Here is a 21,587-nt window from a genome sequence, read left to right as displayed (position 1 = left end):
TTTTTTATAATAATCTGATCAAGAGGGTAAAAGATAGGTTGCAGAACTGGAAAGGAAGGTTGTTATCATTTGGAGGGAAGGCAGTACTTATTAATAGTGTTTTACAAAGTATGCCAATGTATCTCTTATCTGCAATGGCACCTACTAAGTATACACTAAATGAACTGCATAAAATCTTGGTAATAGGGAAGAAGGCAAGAGTAGACACTGGTCAGCTTGGCTGAAAGTTTGTGTTCCTAAACAGGAGGGAGGATTGGGATTTAGGTCCCTCTTTGATGTATGAAAAGCTTTATTTACTAAGTTATGGTGGAGATTCAGAATAGCTGGTACTCTGTGGTTAACATTCATGTGGAATAAGTATTGTAAGAAGCATATTCCAACCAGGGTTCAATGGAAAGGAGGCTCACAATTATGGAAGAAGATGCTAGAGGAAAGAGAGATATGGTGGTAACCAAGAAATGGCTCTGCTAACTTCTGGTTTGACAACTGGACTAAGATTGGTCCTCTTGCTCAGCTTATGCCATCTAATTTCCCAATGGATGATAGTATTCAGGAGGTTGCAGATGTTATGGAGGATGGGAATTGGAGTTATCAGAAATTGCAACAAACTGTGCCAGAAGATATTGTTGATCATATAAGAAAAGAGGTGCACATTAATACTCCTTCTGAAAATATGGACAAGGCCTGGTGGATATTAAACACCAACCAGTATTAAAAAAAAAAAAAAAAAAAAAAAGTGGAACCCACCACATCCAAACTCACGGGAAAAAAAAGTGGACCCTATATTAATAGAATCAGGCAAAAAAACTGTGGGCCCCATATATATTAAACAACAACTAATATTAAAAAAATTGTGGGCCCCATATTAACAAAATCAAGCAATATTAATAAAAAAAATGAATCCCATATTAAAAAAACAAACAATGTTAAAAAAAGTGCTTAGAAAATCAAACAATTAAATCAATAATGATGGACTCATTGCCACATGCGTATCAACCCATTAGTGGGAGCAAATGAAATTATTGTACAGCAACATACTTAAAATACTTATATATTAAAATAAGGTAGAATTTAATTACTTTTTCATTTTTTCCTTACTCTAATAAATGTGAAAAGATATTAATATAAAATGGAGATCAAATAATGAATAAGGTAAATTAGTCAAATTATAATTCTAATTCACGTTTCCTTAAAAAACCATGCAAAAGACAACATGACAAGTAAGATGAGTTAAACCGAGAATATTTACCAAAAATTAAAAAATAGCATTTCTTCGTTTAAATAGAAAGTTAATTTCTACTTTGTTTCGTTTCAAACATGTAAAATTAATTTAATAATTTGAATTAGAATTATCCAAATCAAAATTAGATAAAAAATAATAAGTATTTTACACTTTTAAATTAATCGAATTAAAATTGAAAGTATCAACTGATGCTTAAATATTGCTATTATTTTATCTCAAACAGAGGAAAATAGTTTTCTTTTAAACAAGTCTTCTGTTTTAAAAAGTATTAATAAATTTTCGTAGCAAACACGAATAAAATAAAGTTTTAGATACGGAGCACAAACTACAATGTTATATTAATCGTATTTTGAACATAGAATATATATATATATATATTATCACTATCTAAACACAACTATATATATATATATATATATATATATACACTATAATTCGAAGTGCGCACGGGCATAAGCCATCTAATTTCTACTATATTAGAAGCACCCGTTGGGGGTGCTTTTCGTCGTCCGTTGTGGGCATTTTGTCAACGTGTGCTGTTAATTAATAAATTAAAATTGACGGCACTTTTGTCATTTTATAATAAATCTAGAATAGACTCAAACCCATCATCTGTCTTACTGATTGAACAGACACAAACCCATCCCTTCCAATTTTCTCCATACTTCCGGAAAATGCTCAGTTCTTTCAATCCCTTCAGACAAGTTCAGGTATTCTTAATATTATTTTTTTACTTTTCATGTTCTCTTCAATTCCCATTTTTCGTGTCTGAATTTCATGGCTTTTGAAGGAAAGATTAATGAACTTTAGGTGAAACAAATTATTGTTGTAATTCTACTTCTATCGATGCCTTCTTCGAGCATTTTGCTTCCTTATACCTTAGGCTTGATTTATTCGACAGAGTTAGAACAACCACCTTTAGATCAGATACTGTTTTGCTGATTTTACCAAGATTAAAGGAGGCTATGTACCATAAAAATGGCAGCTTTCCTTTCTAAGTCAGAAATCCTTAACTTCATTAAATTTCAATTTTGGTAAAAGTTTACCGTGATACCTTGCACTCAATCTGTTGTGGGGATAATTATTTTGTCAACAATTTGAGCCAGCAAATAATTTAGTATTTCACTTCCTTTTTCCTCCCCTTCTGTAGGTTCTATCTGAATGTCTATTCACTTTGTTATTGGGTTTTTAAAGTTATGGGATCACTTGAAGTTACAATTTTGGTGAACAGGTAAAGTTGCATTTGTCTATTGAGTTATTCTATACTTTGGCTTGATTAAATGATGGGTTAAGCTCTCTCTTTGTTTAAAAGTAGAATACTAAAGGCTATTAGTAGGCGCTTATGGTTTGCCATTTTCAAGGAGTTTCCTTTGTTGTCGAGATTAAAGAATTCAATTATTTCGAGGGAAACTTGATTCTGCTGAACAGAGTTTGCTAAGACTGATCTTTTTCGTTATTTATAGTCCAGATCATTCTCCAGCTTTGTACCTTCGAGGTTCCAACCTTATTGAAGTATGAAATATTCATTGTAAATTCTTCTTACTTCCTTAATGTCTGTTTCACAATTCATTTTTCCAGTCTGGGTGTGAGCTTTTCCATTCTCAAGATTCAATTTTTCCAATTGTAAATTCATATTCTTTCTTTATGCATTACAATGCATTTTTTCAATTTGGGTTTGACCTTTTTGGTCTCAAATTTCAATATATCCTACTGTAAATTCGTGTTTGTTCTTTGATATTCGCTCATGTATTTAATCTGGGTATGAGCTTTGTGGTCTCAAGATTCAAATTTTCCAGTTGCAAATTCATGTTCTTTCTTTCATATATGCCTTATAGTGCATTATTTTATTTTGTGTTTAAGATTTTTTATCTCAAATTTCAGAATATCCTTCTTTACTTTTGTGTTCATTCTTTGGTATATGTGTTACAATGAATTATTTTGATTTAGGTTTGAGCTTTTTGTCAAATTTCAGTATAATCTACTTCATTTTAGTGTTCATTCTTTGCATTCTTCACCATGTACCTGTTTGTGATTTATCTTCCTGTTTTTGTATTTGAGTGAGCAACTAATGAAGTTATTTTAATTGTTTACTTTGCAGTATGTCGAAGGCTGCATAACCTATCCCGCAATCAACATTACAGGTGGTAAGGCTCAAACAGTGTTGTTCTACTTCAAAATTTCTTTATATTAGTTTTCTTATTAGTCTTGGAAGTAACAAACCATTATGATTCGTTTACTTAATTCTAAGGCCTAATACGGTAAGATTGAACAACTTGGTCACTTTACATAGTAACTTCAATTTCTTATGTGTCCCTGTAGCACTTTTATATTTTTCTCTGCTCGCTTAATATATGCACTTTTTGAATATCTCAATTATCACCTAAGTTGAGGACTCTCCATTTTTGGTGCCGATCCTGTCTCGACACAAGTTGGGAGCAGGAGCTGGAGCGGGATATGTCCCGGATAAGGTCAACCAAGTCTGAATACTTTGACCCGAGTCCATCGACAAGTTGGGGAAAAATTGAGATTTTTATTTATCAAAATTAAAGATAAAATAGATTTAAGATAAGGGAAATGACATACCTTCAATGTTATAGTACTTTTGTCTCATTTTTGCTGCTTCGTATTTCAGAGAAATCAAGAATTCAAGGTCGGGTTTTGTGTTCGCCAATTCGGATGGCAGACAATAGCAGTATAATTTTGAATTAGCCGAATCCCTTTACCCGTATCCATAACCGGATCCGCACCCCAGAATCTTAAAATTTAGATTTTGCCGAATCCGGCACTCGGATCCGTACCCGTATCGGATACCCACACCCGAGTCCCAAGTCCGAGCAACTTAGATTATCACCCACCAGTTCTAAATAATCTTCTGAGTCAAATGTCCAAAGTCACTCTTGCAAGCAGAAACAGAAGTAGCAAGGTTATAGGAAATGAAATCAATCAAAAATGAAAGTAGTTCTTCTAAAAAGGAGGCTGAATCTGTTATTTCCCTTTTTTTTTAGGATTGTTCGTTTGTTTAGGTGCATACAAAAGTTTTATGTTTTAAAAATATTGATTGAAGTGATGTAGAATTTAGTCTTAAAGTGCATTGTGAAGATTGTATTAAGTTGATTCTTTGCCTACTCTAGCTAATACAAAGAATTTGAACGTCATTTTTGACTCACCTTATGTAGATTGATTAAATCTCTGTAATGTATCCAAAGGGAGTCCTATTAAAACTCTGAATTTATTACTTTATTCTCTAATGCATAGAGATTTGGAAGGTAAAAAGGTTGTGTTGTATTCGACATTTGAAGATATTTTTTGGAAATGTTTTTGGAGAAAATTTCTGAAAAAACATTTGACTGGAAGTTTATGAGAGAGCAGAAAAACAAAAATGCGACCTATCATTTTAATGAACTTTCAATCAAACCCTTCATATGAAGAGAAACCTTACCTGATCATGTGATTATTCATAATCTCTCATTACTTTTAGTCTCCCATGCCACACTGGTTCAATTTTTGACATGAAACTTGAATTAGCATCCTTTACTTACCGACTGTAGCAGATTTTCTTTGACCATAATGTGTTCCAAATCGGTGTTCCCTTTCCACTATTCCATTAAAATATTGTTGCCGCTGATATGTTTTATGTAGGAAAAGAGAGAGCAAATCAAGCTCCAAATAATTTGAAAGGAGTTCTAGATTATTTGGATCTGAGGAGAAAAGAAAGCTCCAATAGAGGCTAATAGGTTGAAGGCATTGCTAAGAGCTGTTTCTCTACTGCTCTTATCAAGTCTACTTGATTGTTTCTACATAAAGCCCGATAAAGATTGGTATGTTGTTATTATAGCGTATCTTACTTTCTGTAGCAGATATTTCTGGATTTGCTTATGCATGAGACCATTTGAGCAATTTCTATGTAAGTTGATGATATTTTCATGCGAAAAACTCAACTTTTATATATATATTGACCAATAGAAACGTCTAATCGCATAAGTCTATCTTTGTATCTTTTTTCAATTTTGTTGGAATAGTTGACTTCATTTCTTTGTAATAACTAATTTTTGTATAATCTATTTAACAGTAACGAGAGGATGGTCATGTATCGTTTGTCAGATTAAGAATATGTCCTCCTTCCGGACAAAATAAACGGATGATCTGTCCGTTTCTGCCTACTTATGTTGCTTCTGTTGGAATAATGCTTAATTGTCCTAATACTTGGTTGAATTTGAACTAAAAGTACAAATTGTCTGAGTTCAAGTGCTCTTCATGATGCTTAGATCCGTAGTTCCAATGTATTTCTTAGGATCATATTGAGTCCCACAAGGTTTATCAGAAGACAAACAGATTAGGTTGTAATGAGCTGGTCCTTTTTTTTTTTGGTGATGAAGTAATGCTAAGAAAAATACAAGATTAGCTCCACAACAGAAACTGATGTGAAGCTAAAGATATACGTGGCATGAATTAATCTTCTTTTTCAATTATTAGAGCAGTTCAGTATTTGCAATTTATGCAGTAGCTATTTCGATTAGTGCATTTTGATACTGAGAGAAACTCAGTTAAAGAGTCCTTTGTAGAAAATGAATTTTAAAGATGATGAGCTTAATTGCAAAAGCATTAAAAGATATGAGCTTTCCTCGGATTGGGTAGATAAACAATTTCATTTTTAATATGCGTCCCGCTCTTTTTTTTTTTTTTTTTTCGAGTAATATGGGGATAGGCAACACTCCTTTGCTTGGGGTATCACGTTTTGTACCATTCTTATCCATAGTTTCTCAGGAATATATAATTCTTAAGAGATTATCTGCTTATGTCCTTGAAAATTTAGATTATCTGCTGATGTCCTTGAAGATGTAATTCTTAAGAGACTATCTGGTTATGTCCTTGAAAACGTTTCTTCTTTCTAATTTTCTTTTGTATTGGAAACAAGTGCGACTTGAACCAATTTTTTGTGTCTGAGAGTAGAAAAATGGGAGTGTATGCAGGTTGTCTGCTTTGCTACTTCACAGACACTCATCAAATGTTACTTTTGGGAATTAGTAAAGAGAAAATTACATGTTGATTGGTGTAAATTCAGCTGACATGGCTAACCAAGACATATTGGGATGATTCGGAAAGCATTTCAAGTAAGTGGCTCTTAATGTGATTATCTCATGCTCTGCTTTGAATAGGTTCTAAATGTATAATAAGTTATTACAATGTGCCTTTGCTGTTAGTAATTTAGCACATTTACTATTTCGCACATACAATTCATCTTGGCTATGGTATGGTGAGTATATGCTTACTGAAATTTGGAAGTGAGCTCTGTGAGTTGGGCTTTCATAGCATTGAGCAGAAGTGTTTGTCCTAAATACTGTGATTGTGAATGGACTTCTTTTAACATTTCTACCCTGCGGTAAACCATGTCTAATGAATTTCATTATTGGTGTAGTTGAACCATCAGATGAATCTTTTTATATTACTTTACTGTTTGTTGTAGCTTATCGCAATCTTTTTATTTACTACTATTACTTAGATAAATCTTTGGGCATCATCTCTGAACTTTCAGCTTGAATACAGGTAATAATTATTCGACCATGATGATTATTGGTACATGCTTTACAGGACCTCTGCGCTAAAATAAAATGACTCCTTAGTAGAAAGTCAATTTACAAGTCATAATCAAACTAAACTTCAATCAGAGAGATAAACTGCTACTGTTAGAGAGGAGATTGTCAAACATTTGATGCAACCTAAATTCATAAACTATATGCTAGGTACCGCTAGAGAATTCACTAATTCTCTTTAGTACTTGATAACTGAACCACTGTTCCAAAATACTTTATACCCTTAAATTAGTAGAATTAGTACCTTATCAGAAAAAGGTTGGAAGGAGTAGTAATTTAAGTGATGACAAATGATTATCTGAGAAGCTAAACTCACCGTTTTTCACCACTTGAAAGGAATAATTGGAAAAGTTTACAGATCTAGCTCAACAAAGCAATTGTAGATAAATTATAAAGCTTGTAGAAAGCATTATATTTGTTTCTGCTTCGTGTATGAACAAGTTGCATTATCATGCAGGGATGCTGAATTGAAAGCGTTGAAGGTTTTCTATCTTAAGATATATAAAGCACTGCCATGTTGCAATGTAATAACTTCATTAAAGTTTGTTCCTTCAAAAAAGACATATATTTGGTAAGTCTCCGCTTTTTTCATTTGTGCATTTTGCTGGCAAATGTATATTGACTTGACCTCCTTTTTTTTTGCAGATTGTACTCGAATCATTCTCTGCACAAATGAGTTGGATTGTGCTCATGGCGTGAAACCAGATGAAGTGTGAGGGTGGCTCATTTATTTAAGTGAGTGGTATAAATGCTGCAAATTGAGCTATCTTTCCAAACTATGGCTCATGTATTTAAGTGAGTGGCATAAATGCTGTAAATTTGAGCTTTCTTTCCAAATAGCAAACACGAATAAAATAAAGTTTTAGATACGGAGCACAAACTACAATGTTATATTAATCGTATTTTGAACATAGTATATATATATTATCACTATCCAAACACAACTACATATACATAGATACACTATAATCCGAAGTGTTGGGCCCGTGCGCAGCACGGGCATAGGCCATCTAGTATATTATAGAAATCACAGTTGGGAGGACGAACATGACATTAACAGCTGTACTATGTGCTGCATGAGTATAAGGATGACCAAGGAAAACTTTGGGATTTGATGTCATCCACGTGTCCTTCCTCCTTTCTCTAAATTACCTGAGCTTCCAAATGTGTCCCTACGACAGAAAGTCCATATTTCCGGTTCCAACTTGACAGGTCCTCTTTAGTGAGGGATAATTTTGTGTTCTTACTTGGTTAGACCCTTTTTTATGTCATCATCAAAAGTCCTCCTCCGTATATTCATAATTCCAACTTTAGAAGTCTCTCCAACATTCTGTTTTCTCTTTCTCGCCTTTTGTCTATTAAACCCTTGACTTCTTAAATTGCTTTGCTTCCTTGATTTCTCTACCTCTGTTGCATTTGTCACTCTTCGTAAGTTTTCTCCCCTTTTTCCTTTCTTTCTTGTACTGATCTTTGGCCTTCGCCTTTGGATATTTTTTAGAGTTTACCCATTTTTGGTTCAGTGTTAATTTTCCTATTCTTTTGAATAATTTCTTGCTAGTTTCGTGCATGCATGTTGGTAATTATATCCAATCTGCACAGGCATGTTTGAAATATATACTTAGGTGTCCGTAGGTGCATGTAATTGTATTAAGTATTATTCAGATTATTGTTCGTTGATGTTTTTTATTTTGTTACCAATTAGGTATTGTAAAATGTAAACTGAACGGTCTCTGCAAAAAATCTGAATTGTTAGACTTCCAGTTTTATAATCTTCCTCATTCCTTACTTAGAAATGGCGAAATTTTAATCTATGGTCACTGATAAAGCCAATATGATTGATAATACGCCTGAAATGATTGAACACTTTTTTCTTTGTAAGTGAAGTGGGAATAATGCAAAAGAGAGCATGAAAATTTTGTTAAGCCCTTGAAGTTCAAGATTCAGCTGGACATCCAATTAGTAAGTTGTTGCAATTTATCATGTTGGATAGTATGACATACATACCACGATTCCTACACCTTCTAATATGAGACCAGATCTTATGATGACAGAGAAAATCAAAAGGTTTCCATTTGTTAGCTCACTACTAGAAAAAATTTGTTTGAAACGTGTATAATGTGCTTGCATTTGGTTCAATTATGTTTTCTGGAATGGCAAAAGGTTGACTACTAGATATCCTGCTCATAGGAATTCATACCGAGTGTTTGATGATATGTCTGAATTATCTTATTAGGAGTTTTTAGTTGCTACAGGCTTGAAATTCTTTTGTTTTTTCATGAATCGAACATTACTAATATACCTTGTATGAGAAAAATACTCCTGCTTCTTTTGAGAAATTTGTGCTATAAACATGATTTTCCCATTTCATTCCTAGCGAACCAGTTCACTGGGAAAACGCATGGTGCGAAACAAGTTCTCATTGAAACGCTAGAAAACTTCATAATTTTTTCGTCTGAAAACACTACTATTTAAGTTTTTCCCACCGACATTCAGTAACATTTTCGGTGGGAACATAGAGATTTTTTAGTAGTGACTACAATAGGACAAGGTGCCTGTAAATCAATTGCAAATATCAGTTTCTGCCCAAAAAAATTATTTCAGAGATCTTGTAAAGCCTCAACATGATTTTAATGGTCCATATTTGTCAGGCAAATATTGGTTTGAAAGAGTGGTTGATTGGACGAACAATCGAACAAATTATCTTGTCGCATCTCTTGATCCCCTGCAATTTCTTGGACATTGTTAAAAAAGATATGTATTTCCTGTCTCATCACTTGATAGTTGGTAGTGTTTTTGTTGGTGATTTATCGCAGAATTTATATTATTACTTGATTCAATTATGCGGATAAGGTTGTTATCCCTGCTCTGCGCAGTTGTTTATTTGATCAACAAGACAAAGCTAGACAATGAAATCAAATCATTGTTGGCACGTGTTGCCCAAAAGGTTGTTGAAGTAAATGATTTGGCAAGGCATTAACTGATGCCAAGGATGGGGTATTAGTTTGTTCTTAACTAAAGAACTTTAAAAAGTGACTCCAGATAAAAAAAAAAAAAATTAAGTTTGTTCCCAAATCCTTGAGAGTGACAAATAAAGCTGTTCAAATATGAAGTCAAATGTCTGAAATATATCTTAGCCTAAGCTTTACTTAGCTTCTTCTCTTTGTTTTCTAACAATATTTTTATTAGGGAAAAGGGTCAAATATACCCCTCTACTTTAGTTTAATAGTTAAATATACCCTCCGTTAGTCAAAGTAGATAAATACACCCTTTCCGTTAGTCAAAGTAGATAAATATACCCCTTTCATTAAGAAAGTACACAAATATACCCCTCAGTCGACAGAATCCCCAATTCCACCATTAATTATTCGATTTAACTTAAAAAAAACCATGCCCGACCCGCAAATTAAACTCTTTCCACCCAAATATACCCACCACCACTACAACCGACCCAACACAAACATCACCACCACAACCAGTAAATTCTTCATAACCATCCTTAACCATGTCCTCGAACATCACTGAACAAAACAAAAAAGATCATTTGATCTCAGTAAATACATTAAATCATTAATACAACATTGAATATCATATGCAAAATACCAGAGAAAGCATGATTGTCATCAGTCAAACATGATTATTATAATATTTCACACTTTATAAAATACTTAGGTATCCAACAGAGAGCTTTGACTTGGAGCAACCTGAGAAAAATTTCTTCATGTATCATTGTATCACATATCCAGGTAGCTAGCAACATTAAAATCAATAAAAATGAAACCTTTAGGCTCAAAAAGGCTAGAAAATCCCTGCCACAAGCCTCCTTTTTAAACAACGGTCCTCCAATCTAAAATTACAACAACAACAACAACCCAACCCAGTGAAATCCTACATCGTGGGGTCTGAGAAGGGTAGAGTGTACGCAGACCTTACTCCTACCAAGGTCCTCCAATCTAAAATTAAAAACTAAAAATCAACAATCTCTTGAAGTTTTAGGCACAAAACAATTGAGGTTGTGGTTAAGGATGGCTATGAAGAATTTACTGGTTGTGGTGGTGATGTTTGTGTTGGGTCGGTTGTAGTGGTGGTGGGTATATTTGGGTGGAAAGAGTTTAATTTGCGGGTCGGGCATGGTTTTTTTTAAGTTAAATCGAATAATTAATGGTGGAATTGGGGATTCTGTCGACTGAGGGGTATATTTGTGTACTTTCTTAATGAAAGGGGTATATTTATCTACTTTGACTAACGGAAAGGGTGTATTTATCTACTTTGACTAACGGAGGGTATATTTAACTATTAAACTAAAGTAGAGGGGTATATTTGACCCTTTTCCCTTTGTATTATCATATATTTTGATGGTTTGGAAAAAAAGATAACTCATACTTGATGGTATAAAGAATAAGAAAAAAGTTAGCCTCAATTTCTCCAAGGATGTTGCGGTTTAAACCTAGGGTTATCATTTTTTGTTTATGTAGTAATGAGGAAATTTAAGGTGTGAAACTCCTGCAGGGAGCGTTATGCTGAACCAAACTTCACTTCTGCTGGCATGTGGTCATTGTCTAAGAGGTGTGCTCTAGTTGTATGCTACATGGCTTACCAAAGATTACTGGTTTCAGAGGCTCAATAAGATTTGTGGTGCATTGCCATTGTGCATCACATGCATGGTATGTTCCTCAAACAGGAAAGGTATCTATTGGCTTAAGAAAAGACGCTTTTTTTTAATTGATAATACAATCCAGTTATCTATTCCTCTATATTTTACGCTGGACAGACATCACTATTTAGTTTCTTCGTATGCAATATATTGCGAAAAAATAGCGTACTGGCAGTAGTGGGGAATTAAGTATTAAATTGGTGCAGAGGACATTACTTTGAACCAATATAAGCAGTTGAGGTTAGTTCTGTATTTTTTCTCTTTTTCTAATTTATTGCGTTATACTTCAAACTAATAATCGTGTACTAGCAGTAATGAGGAATTTAAGGTGTAAAATTGGGTGTAGAGGGCATGACTCTGAACCAATGCAAGCAGCAAATAACTTCTGCTAGCATGTCATCATTAGCTAAGAGGTATATTCGAGTTGTGTGGTTCATGATTTATGAACGATTATTGGTTTCGCAAAGGTCTAATGGGACTTGTAGTGCACTGCCACTCTGTATTTCAACTAATGTGAGCATGAATGGGACATTCATGTTCTCATACTGGTTGATGCATTTATGAAGAGTTTTCTCAGATTGCACATGTTTATTGGTGTAAAATCAGCTGACGAGGCTAACCAAGACATGTTGGGATGGTTCGGAAGGTCTTTCAAGTAAGTTGCTCTCAATATGATTTATCTTCTGCTCTACTTTGAATAGGTTCTGAATGTATAATTGAGTTATTTCATTGTGCATTTGGTCTTACTATCTTAGCACATTTACTATTTCGCACGTACAATCCATTTTGGCCTTGCAACTCTGGACCTTCTAACATATTTTCCATAGATCCTTAAGTGTGAAAAATCAGCTTAATCACGCGTATAGTTATTTGACCATGATGGTTATTGGTAAATATTTTACAGGACTTCTGCGCTAACCTGCGCTAACATAAAATGACTGCTTAGTAGAAGTCAATTTACAAGTGCTACTTCAAATTATATTTTTTTTCTCTCTCTAAAATCCTTTTTTTCCGGTGAGCCTTTTCTTCCCTCATGGGAGGGAAGATACATTTCTTTTCAGGGGACAAATCCTTTGAGATCTACGAAGATTGTGGGGACCAAGACAGATGGTTTGTTTGGGTGGAGCGAGGCAGAAGGTTTACCAGCCAGATCAAACTAGACGAGGAGAACCTTAGATGGGTCTGCTCACAGTTATACCAAGCTTCATACGGACAAGGGAATCTCTATAGAAGATGGGGAAGGAAAATACAAGCATACATTTATAGGGTATATCAGAATTACAACATTCATGGAAGATTCATAAGAGTCGAAACAATAGCAGGGGAGAGGAGAAAGGCGATTATTATTCCAGAAATTGTGTACAATGGGGGATGGGGAGACATAGCAGGGAAGATCCTTCAATATTTGGGTGAAGCAACAAATCACAAATACAAAGTAATTACTGATATTAAAAAGAGATCCTTCCTAAAAGCAGCAGAAATCTCTCAATGGCCAACTCAGAGAAGGGCAGGCGACCTTGAAGACCAGGATGAAAGCTCCAATTTCCTCTCCAAATGCTTGATTGGAAGTTTCAATGACCCATTCCACTACAGCCCAAAAGCAGAAATCATCCAGCCTTGGTTTCTTAAGAGATGGCAGGTGACAGCAGGTCTGAGAGTCACACCGATATCACATAACAAATTTTTATTTGAACTGCCTTCAAGACAAGAAGCAGCCAGGATCAAAGCTGGAGATTGGTTCTGGAACGGTCGTCATCTAAATCTTGAGTGGTGGTCAACAGAATCTGAGTATTATCCAGCAAAATCAGAGATTGGACACAAATGGGTCAAGGCTTTTGGGGTACCGCTAAATGGTTGGAACATGGAATCTTTCCGATGTATCGGAGAGAAGTGCGGAGGTTTCATAGGTGCAGATGCAGACACGAAGGCAAGATCTCATCTTTTCTGGGCGCGCATCTGTGTTAAAATCACTATGGAAGAAATCCCAAAGGAAATAGACTTGTATGTTGGAGGTTTGAGATATCTGGTGGTGATTGTGGAAGACCAAATTACTCGAATCATCCCTGAAAGACGGAGAGAGGTGGAGAAGATGGAGGCTGCTACTCCAAACCCTAGAAAGAAGCTCAGTTATCCAAGCAACTTTAATTCAAAATCCCTGGGTTTGTCAGAGAAAAATAGAGGTCACGTGCCACAGTATAAAGGGGAGGAAAAAGTATGGGCTAATGGGGCCAGCAACATTCTGGGCCACAATTACACTAATTATTTCCACTGTGAAGCCAATATTTCTAATTCCTTTAACAGGGACCACCCCTATTATTTTTATAACAACAATAGTAGCAAGCCCAAAAGGAAAAGGCCCAAATCAAGAGCAAAGCCTAGACAGATAAAGTGTTGGAAAGCAAAAGGGCCAGCCCAAATTCAACATTATCCCAGAAGTTTCATTAATGACCCCACCATTGAGAAGGCTGTGGTAGCACTTTCTGGTCAAAATACAGAGAACTTCGGAGCAGAGGACGCAGATGATGAATCTGATCCCCCTCTTTACTCTATTCCGACATCGCTAAACGACTATCTTATTGACAACTCCATGGATTTTGAAATCTCTTCCTTCTCTGGCAGCGAGACACACTCGTTAGTTCTGCATGATGGGTTAAATAATGGGAATTGTTTAATCAACACACCTATGGTAATCGAGACTTCTCACTGGACCAAGCTGTTTATGGCTAAGGCTTGCAAAGCCTTTGGAGTTAATTTGGCTGGATTCGAGCACGAGATGTTCGATATAATTCTCAGGATGGAACAGAGAAGACAAGCTCAACTAATGCTACAAAAAGAAAAGAAGAATGGGGGAAGGTGCTCTGCAAAGAAAGGGGTAAGAGAGGCCAGGAATATGGAATGCACTGTTACTTATGAAAAAGGGGAAGGATCAGCTAGGGGCAGGTTTCAAAAAGCTTTCTCTGAATGAAATTAAAACTTATTAGCTGGAACGTGAGGGGGCTCAACGATATGAGCAAAAGGAGTACTATCAGGGCTCTTATGCAAAAATGGAAACCAGACATTTTGTGCTTGCAAGAGACCAAAATAGATGGCTGTCCAGTGGCTACTATCACACAAATTTGGGGTTCTAGATGGGTTGGTTGGGCTGAGTTGAGGGCTCGTGGTACTAGAGGAGGCGTAATTATTATATGGGACAAGAGACAATGGAACTGTCTTGACTCCCATCAAGGTCAGTTTACTATCACAACTATGTTGGAAGGGGTGCATTCTAATTTTAGGTTTTGCTTTACTGGAGTTTATGGACCCCACACTAATTGGGAGAGGGCTGAATTATGGGAGGAACTGGCTGATGTTAGAGGATTATGGGATGAAGGCTGGGTGGTTGGTGGGGACTTCAATGTCTGTAGATTCGAGAATGAAAGATACAATTGCATCAGGAGATCCAGGGCAATGAGTGCTTTCTCTGATTTCATTCAAGATATGGGACTGATTGACCTCCCTCTTCAAGGGGCATTCTACACTTGGACCAGGAATGCTGATTTTCTTCAAGCCTCCAGAATTGATAGGTTTCTTGTCTCTTCTGAATGGAGTGATTACTTTGGGGTTATTTCTCAAAAAGCTCTGCCCAAAGTTGTCTCTGATCATTGCCCTATAGCGCTAGAATGTGGGGATTGGACATCTGAACCTTCCTACTTTAAGTTTGAGAACATGTGGTTGCAACATGAAGGATTTGGTGATCTGGTGAAACAGTGGTGGCAGGGGTATGAAGTGAATGGATCCTCAGATTTTGTACTTTCTCAGAAGCTCAGAATGCTCAAAAAGGACCTGGTCACTTGGAACAAGGAAGTATTTGGTAGCGTCAACACTAAGATCAACAAGGTTTTGGAGGAGCTGCAAATGTTGGATCAGGTTGCTGAAAATAGAGTGTTGACTCAAGACGAGACTAACAAATCCTTGACACTAAAATTGGAACTTCAACAACTAGCCAAGGCTGAGGAAATCTCATGGAGGCAGAAATCTAGATGCTTGTGGTTGAAGGAAGGGGATAGAAATACTAAGTACTTTCAGAGAATTGCCAATTCTCATAGGAGGTATAACTGTATCGATAGGCTGCAAGTGGCTGATGACATTATTGAGGATAAAGAACATATTAAGCAAGTGATCTTGGACTTCTACCAAGAACTATACTCTGAGAATGAAGAATGGAGGCCTACCGCTGATTTTGAAGGTTTGAATTGTCTTGACAATGAAGACAAAGAAACCTTAGAATGTCCTTTTGAAGAAGAAGAAGTCCTCAATGCTATCAACTCTTGTGCTCCAGATAAGAGTCCTGGACCAGATGGATTTACTATGGCTTTTTTTCAGAAATGCTGGTCCACTATCAAGCAGGATGTCATGAACACCTTCAACCATTTCCACACCAACTGTCATATGGTGAAATCCTTTAATGCCTCATTCATAGCCCTTATCCCTAAAAGGAAAGGGGCAATTGAACTAAAGGACTTCAGACCCATCAGCTTGATTGGCAGTGTGTACAAGATAGTGGCTAAAGTGCTCTCTGAAAGACTCAAAAGGGTAATATGGAAGTTCGTCTCAGGCTATCAAAATGCATTCATAAAAGGTAGACAGATAACTGATGCTTCCCTTATTGCCAATGAAGTATTAGATTGGAGACTAAAAAGTGGTGTTCCTGGTCTGCTTTTTAAACTGGACATAGAAAAGGCTTTTGACAAACTTAACTGGAAATATCTAATCTCTATTTTGAGGCAAATGGGATTTGGAGACAGGTGGATCAGATGGATCAGGTTCTCCTTTTCTACTGTTAAATACTCTATTCTTATTAACAGGAGTCCAGTTGGATTTTTTTCTCCCAAGAGAGGAATAAGGCAAGGGGATCCTCTGTCCCCTTTCCTTTTTATCATAGCAATGGAGGGACTTAGCAGGATGCTTGACAAGGCAAAAGAACTTCACTGGTTGGAGGGATTTGATGTGGGCAACAGGATTGGTCAATCAATCTCTATCTCTCACCTACTATTTGCCGATGATACCCTTATATTTTGTGGTGCTGAGAGGTCCCAGGTTCAACATCTTAATATTACCTTAATGATCTTTGAGGCTATATCTGGACTTCACATCAATATGTCTAAGAGTGTAATCTATCCGGTGAATATGGTTAATGGTTTGGAAGATCTGGCCGAGATAATGTGTTGCAGTACAGGGACCTTTCCAACTACCTATCTGGGACTTCCTTTGGGTGCTAGCTACAAATCTGTTGAAGCTTGGAATGGGGTGGTTGAAAAATTTGAAAAAAGATTGGCCTCTTGGCAACAACAATATCTCTCTCTCGGAGGCAGAATTACACTGATCAACAGTGTATTGGACAGCATCCCAACTTATTTCATGTCCTTATTTCCCGTACCTGGTGAAGTCTTGAAGCAGCTTGACAGACTTAGGTGCTTATTCTTATGGGATGACAAGAATGAGAACCACAAACTTCATTTGGTGAATTGGGACAAGGTCACCATCCCAAAATCTCTTGGTGGGCTAGGAGTGAAGGATTTGGCACTCCATAGCAAAAGCATGCTTATGAAATGGCATTGGAGGTACAACCAAGAGAATATGGGATTGTGGAAGGAAGTGGTCCAGGCTAAATATGGAAATGATAGCCATTGGGTTTCTAATCTCAGCAGATCACCTCATGGCTGCGGACTGTGGAAAGAAATTAGGAAGTTGTGGACTGATTTTTCTTCTAACTCATCTTTACATGTAGGCAATGGGAACCGCATCCGCTTCTGGGAAGACAACTGGCTAGGGCAGAATACCTTGAAGGAGCTCTATCCTATGATTTTTTCCATTGCCTCTAATCCTAACTCTACTGTCTCTCAAAACTGGGAGGGGCATGCTTGGTGCCCCAACTTGAGAAGGAACCTGAATGATTGGGAATTTGATGAACTTGCAGCGCTTCTGGGAAGATTGCATCCCAACGTTGTTAACCCACTGAGAAATGACACGCTCAAATGGGGCACTAGCATGGATGGATCATACTCAGTTAAGGCTAATTATCAGCTCTTGAATTCCAACAAAATTCTGATTGACCAGTGGCCATGGAAGCTGATATGGAAGGTCAAATTGCCCCCCAAGATCAGCGCTTTCTGCTGGATAGCTTTGAACAACTCTTGTTCCACTATAGATAATCTTAACAGGAAAGGCTTCAATACAGTTAACAGATGCTACATGTGTTTGAACAGGCTTGAAACTGTTAACCACCTTTTTTTGCACTGCTCGATTGCTAGAGACATTTGGTCAATGTTTTTCTCCCTTTTTGGTCTCCAGTGGGTTCTGCCAAATAGTCTCAGGGAAGTTTTTGTAAGTTGGGGCAATTGGAAAGTTGAAAAGTCCATCAGAAGAATCTGGTCTATGGTTCCCGCTGTTGTTGTGTGGGGTTTATGGACAGAAAGGAACCAAAGATGTTTTGATGGCATCGCAACTAACAGCTCCAATTTTAAAGGCAGATGCCTAGTCTTACTTTTTAGTTGGGTTAACCATACTCCCTTGTATGATCCTGATCAATTCTTGGATTTTGTCAGCTCTCTAGTTTTATGATAGATTTTTATTTTTGCCTTTTATAGAGCTGACTTTCCTACTTTTGTAATCTCGCATCCCCTGGATGCCTTGTTATTAATATACCACTTATTTCATCAAAAAAAAAAAAAATTTACAAGTGCTACTTCAAAAGTGATCTTACTATCAAACTAAACTTCAAGTGCATTTTTTTTTTCTTTCTTTAATGTTAAGAAAATCTACTTTTCATTTCTTTCCCCATTTCCTTCGTACAGAGATTTTTGAATGATTTACATTAGGAAGAAGTGGGCTATAAAGTATTTGGAAAACTAAGGTACACTTTGTAAATTTTGTTATGCGGATTTACAGAATAATCTCGATCACAACTTTAGGCAAGTATAGTTTCAGGTTGATCTAAATCAGAGAGATAAACTGATGTTGTTAGAGAGGAGATTAGCAAAACATTTGTTGCAACCACTTCATAAAATATATTATAGGTAGTAGGTAGTATTAGGGGGTTCACTGATTCTCTTTAGTTAACTATATCACAGTTTCAAAATATTTTATACCTTTTTAGGTTAGTAGGAATAGTGCCTTATAAAAAAAAAGGTGCGAAGGAGTAGTAATTTAAATAACATAAAGAATCAAAATATAGAAAATCTCTACCTTGATCAAATGTTGATGACAAATGATTATCTCGAAAGGAACAAGGAGGAAAATTTTACAGAGGTCGACGAAGAAATCAATGATTGTTAAGTAATTTCATTTATTCCATCTTTGTTTTGTGGATCAACAACATCAATCTCATTCGAATGTAATAACTTCAGTAGAGTGTTCTTTCTTCAAAAAGACACACATGTGGCAGTGTGTGCTTGTGTTTTTCATTTGTGCATTTTGGTGGCATTTATAAATTGACTTGACATCTTTTTTTGGGCAGATTTTACTTGAATGAGTTGGATTTTGCTTATAACGTGAAGCCGGATGAAGTGTGAGGAGATATATGGATATATTTAAGTGAGTGGGAGTAAGTGAGTTTGAGATTTCTTCCAAACTATGGATAAATTAGGTTGTAATAAGATGTGATACTTTCAACTTAACTGTAATTCTTTTTCACTGTTTTTGCCTAATGAATTTCTCTGTTCTGTGTTAGAATTGTCATTACAAGAATGACTTATGTAAACAAGCACATGAATTGTTTTGCTAAAGTTAACTTTAACCAAGGAGGTCAGCAGCATGTTTAATTAGTTTGCCTCTAGATGCTATAATTCATCGGGAAACATGCACCTTACCGATTTCCTTGACCTTCTCCCTCTATCGATTTACATTACCTGTAAGAGCACGGGCCATGCCCCTCTAGTATATTAGAAAGGACAGTTGGGTGTGGATGAACACGGTATTTTCATAATTGTGAATTCATTTAGGGGTAGAATAGTAAATATGTCCTTACCTCTATATATTAGAAAGGACAGTTGGGTGTGGATGAACACGGTATTTTCGGAATTGTGAATTCATTTAGGGGTAGAATAGTAAATGTCCTTATTAATTCTATACAAAACCTAACGTGTATTGTATTCTCTTCTACACGTTTATTGCCTAGATATAGAAACGTGTCCTGTAACTATTTTTGTTGTCAAAGCTGTTTGTTCGGTAGCCTCTTTCAAGTTTCTCAATTTCTTTCCCTGCTCTATCCTTCTCCATTGTTGCATGTTACTTTCCACACGGGTATGTGTTCCTCTTTGCTGTCTATGAAATGCTCCTTCATCTCTTTTCTATTGTTTATTGTTCCTTTTCTATGTTACTTTAATTTCTTCAACAACTAACAGTACGATTAATGAATTTTGGAGGAATTTAATTATAGGGAGATTATGAATATCACAATTTTTTTCCCCAGTTAGTTTGCTCGAACTTCAGGAATTTTTACATTTGAATCAAATATGGGTATTTGTTAATTATTCTGTTTTTTGGGTTGCTCATTGTTGAATTTTCTCAATAATTTTTCTGACTTACCCATGCATGTTGAAATAGTTACTCGGTCTCAAATGAGAAGTAGTGAAAATTTTGTGTCTTCTCGGGATAGATATATAAGCTCTCTTATATTTCTAAAATGAAGCTTCCTTGTGCATTTTATTCATGTTCACTGATATGTTGTTTGTTTTTTTATAGGTCTACAAGGTTGAGTAAGGAGTTGAAACATGGTGCCAAGAAAAGATTGATCGAGGTAGTGGCGAAATTTTTTACTACGGACAGGAAAAGAGGATCAAACAGTAGTCATTGTGCTACTATTATGTTTGAATAAAGGTAACACTCTACATGGTGATGATTGATATTTGGCACAAATATAATGTTTTGTGTGTCGTATTACAACTTCTTCTTATGACTTTTATCGCTTAATTCATGAAGTAACCGTCGTATTTGATCTTATGTCGTTATATTTTATGTGTATAGGTACGATGACGACAAATGATGGGAAATGTGCTTGAAGTGATTGGAATTTGTAGCATATGTCGATTGGCTGAGGTGAAGAGTCGACGAACGAAAACGACGAACTGAAAAGGAGAGTTAATCGACTGCAGATCCTCGCTTTCCTTCCGCATCGCGGAAGGATCGTGAGAAGCTTCAGAACTTCAGGCTATCGATCCGCATCGCGTGAAGAAAGCAGAACAACCAAACTCAGACATCAGATTGCGCGATCCGTCCGCGATGCGGAAGGAAAGCGGGACTCTGCGAATGTTTTCCCGATCAGACTGGGATTTGGACTCCTTATTTATTAGTTTTACCCTAGCCTATATATAGACGTTTTTATAGCTGAGAACGGTATTCTGGGATTGGAGAAGGATTTGTAAGCCACCGTTCTCCTTTTTCTCTCTCTAGGTTATTTTCTTTTTTCATCTTTTTCAACCCTAGTTTATTCATGGCTTCTTTTGTCTATGATCGAATCATGAGTAGCTAAATCTCCTAGTTCTAGGGTTGTGGCGAAAGACTTGAAAGTTGATGTGATGACAATTATTATCTATTGATTTTCCATATTGTGGGTTGCTTATTTATTCTTGATTTCAATTGTTTGATTATCTGGCCAATAGTTAGACACTATTTGTGGTGCGTGGGTTGAACTTGAGAAAGGGAATTCACGTACGTAATAAGAATAAATAGAGTTTGTTCGATTTAATCGTTTAGCTAATGAGGATAGAGATATACCCTTTAGCCCTACTTAGTGAATACGGTAAAATAAATGCGTTCTTGTTACATCTGATGACCATAGAGATATAGGCATTAAGGTAACATCTACAGGCTTGTGAGTAGTTCGAGAGAATATCATAAAGCATAATTAACCCGTTAACTAGTAACCCAGGAAAGAAAATAGGTGGAATTGTCTGAAGATCAACTGGATTGTCGAAAGCCATAACCCTAGATCTTTCTCTCATCTGATAATTCTTACAATCTCTGTCAACATAGTCCCAGTCCTAAAAAAAACACCCATCACAAATTGTTTACTTTTCAGTTTTAGTTTAGTACAACAAACAATCTTGGTTTTCACTTTCTTGAA

The 21,587-nt window shown here is 36.1% G+C and overlaps 1 long non-coding RNA gene across 46 annotated transcripts; it reads left to right on the top strand.

The window, feature by feature from the left end:
• Positions 1–1,789: 1,789 nt before the first annotated feature.
• Positions 1,790–21,087, top strand: LOC132626576 (uncharacterized). Of its 46 annotated transcripts, none has more exons than XR_009577450.1 (12): positions 1,792–1,953; positions 3,342–3,387; positions 4,883–5,061; positions 6,214–6,354; positions 7,292–7,405; positions 7,480–8,262; positions 9,483–11,495; positions 11,603–11,725; positions 11,798–12,140; positions 18,981–19,057; positions 20,207–20,341; positions 20,489–21,087. It is a non-coding gene; the product is annotated as an uncharacterized LOC132626576 (long non-coding RNA). The 46 variants fall into 46 exon arrangements; XR_009577448.1 differs by having other exon boundaries at positions 9,483–11,517; XR_009577445.1 differs by having other exon boundaries at positions 1,793–1,953; positions 9,483–11,725; positions 11,798–11,898; positions 12,092–12,140.
• Positions 21,088–21,587: the final 500 nt, after the last annotated feature.

The sequence above is a fragment of the Lycium barbarum genome, chromosome 2 (assembly GCF_019175385.1).
Source record: "Lycium barbarum isolate Lr01 chromosome 2, ASM1917538v2, whole genome shotgun sequence".
Classification (NCBI taxonomy): Eukaryota; Viridiplantae; Streptophyta; class Magnoliopsida; order Solanales; family Solanaceae; genus Lycium; species Lycium barbarum.
Note: the sequence above shows the minus strand (reverse complement) of the source record. Positions and strands in the feature narration are given on the sequence as shown.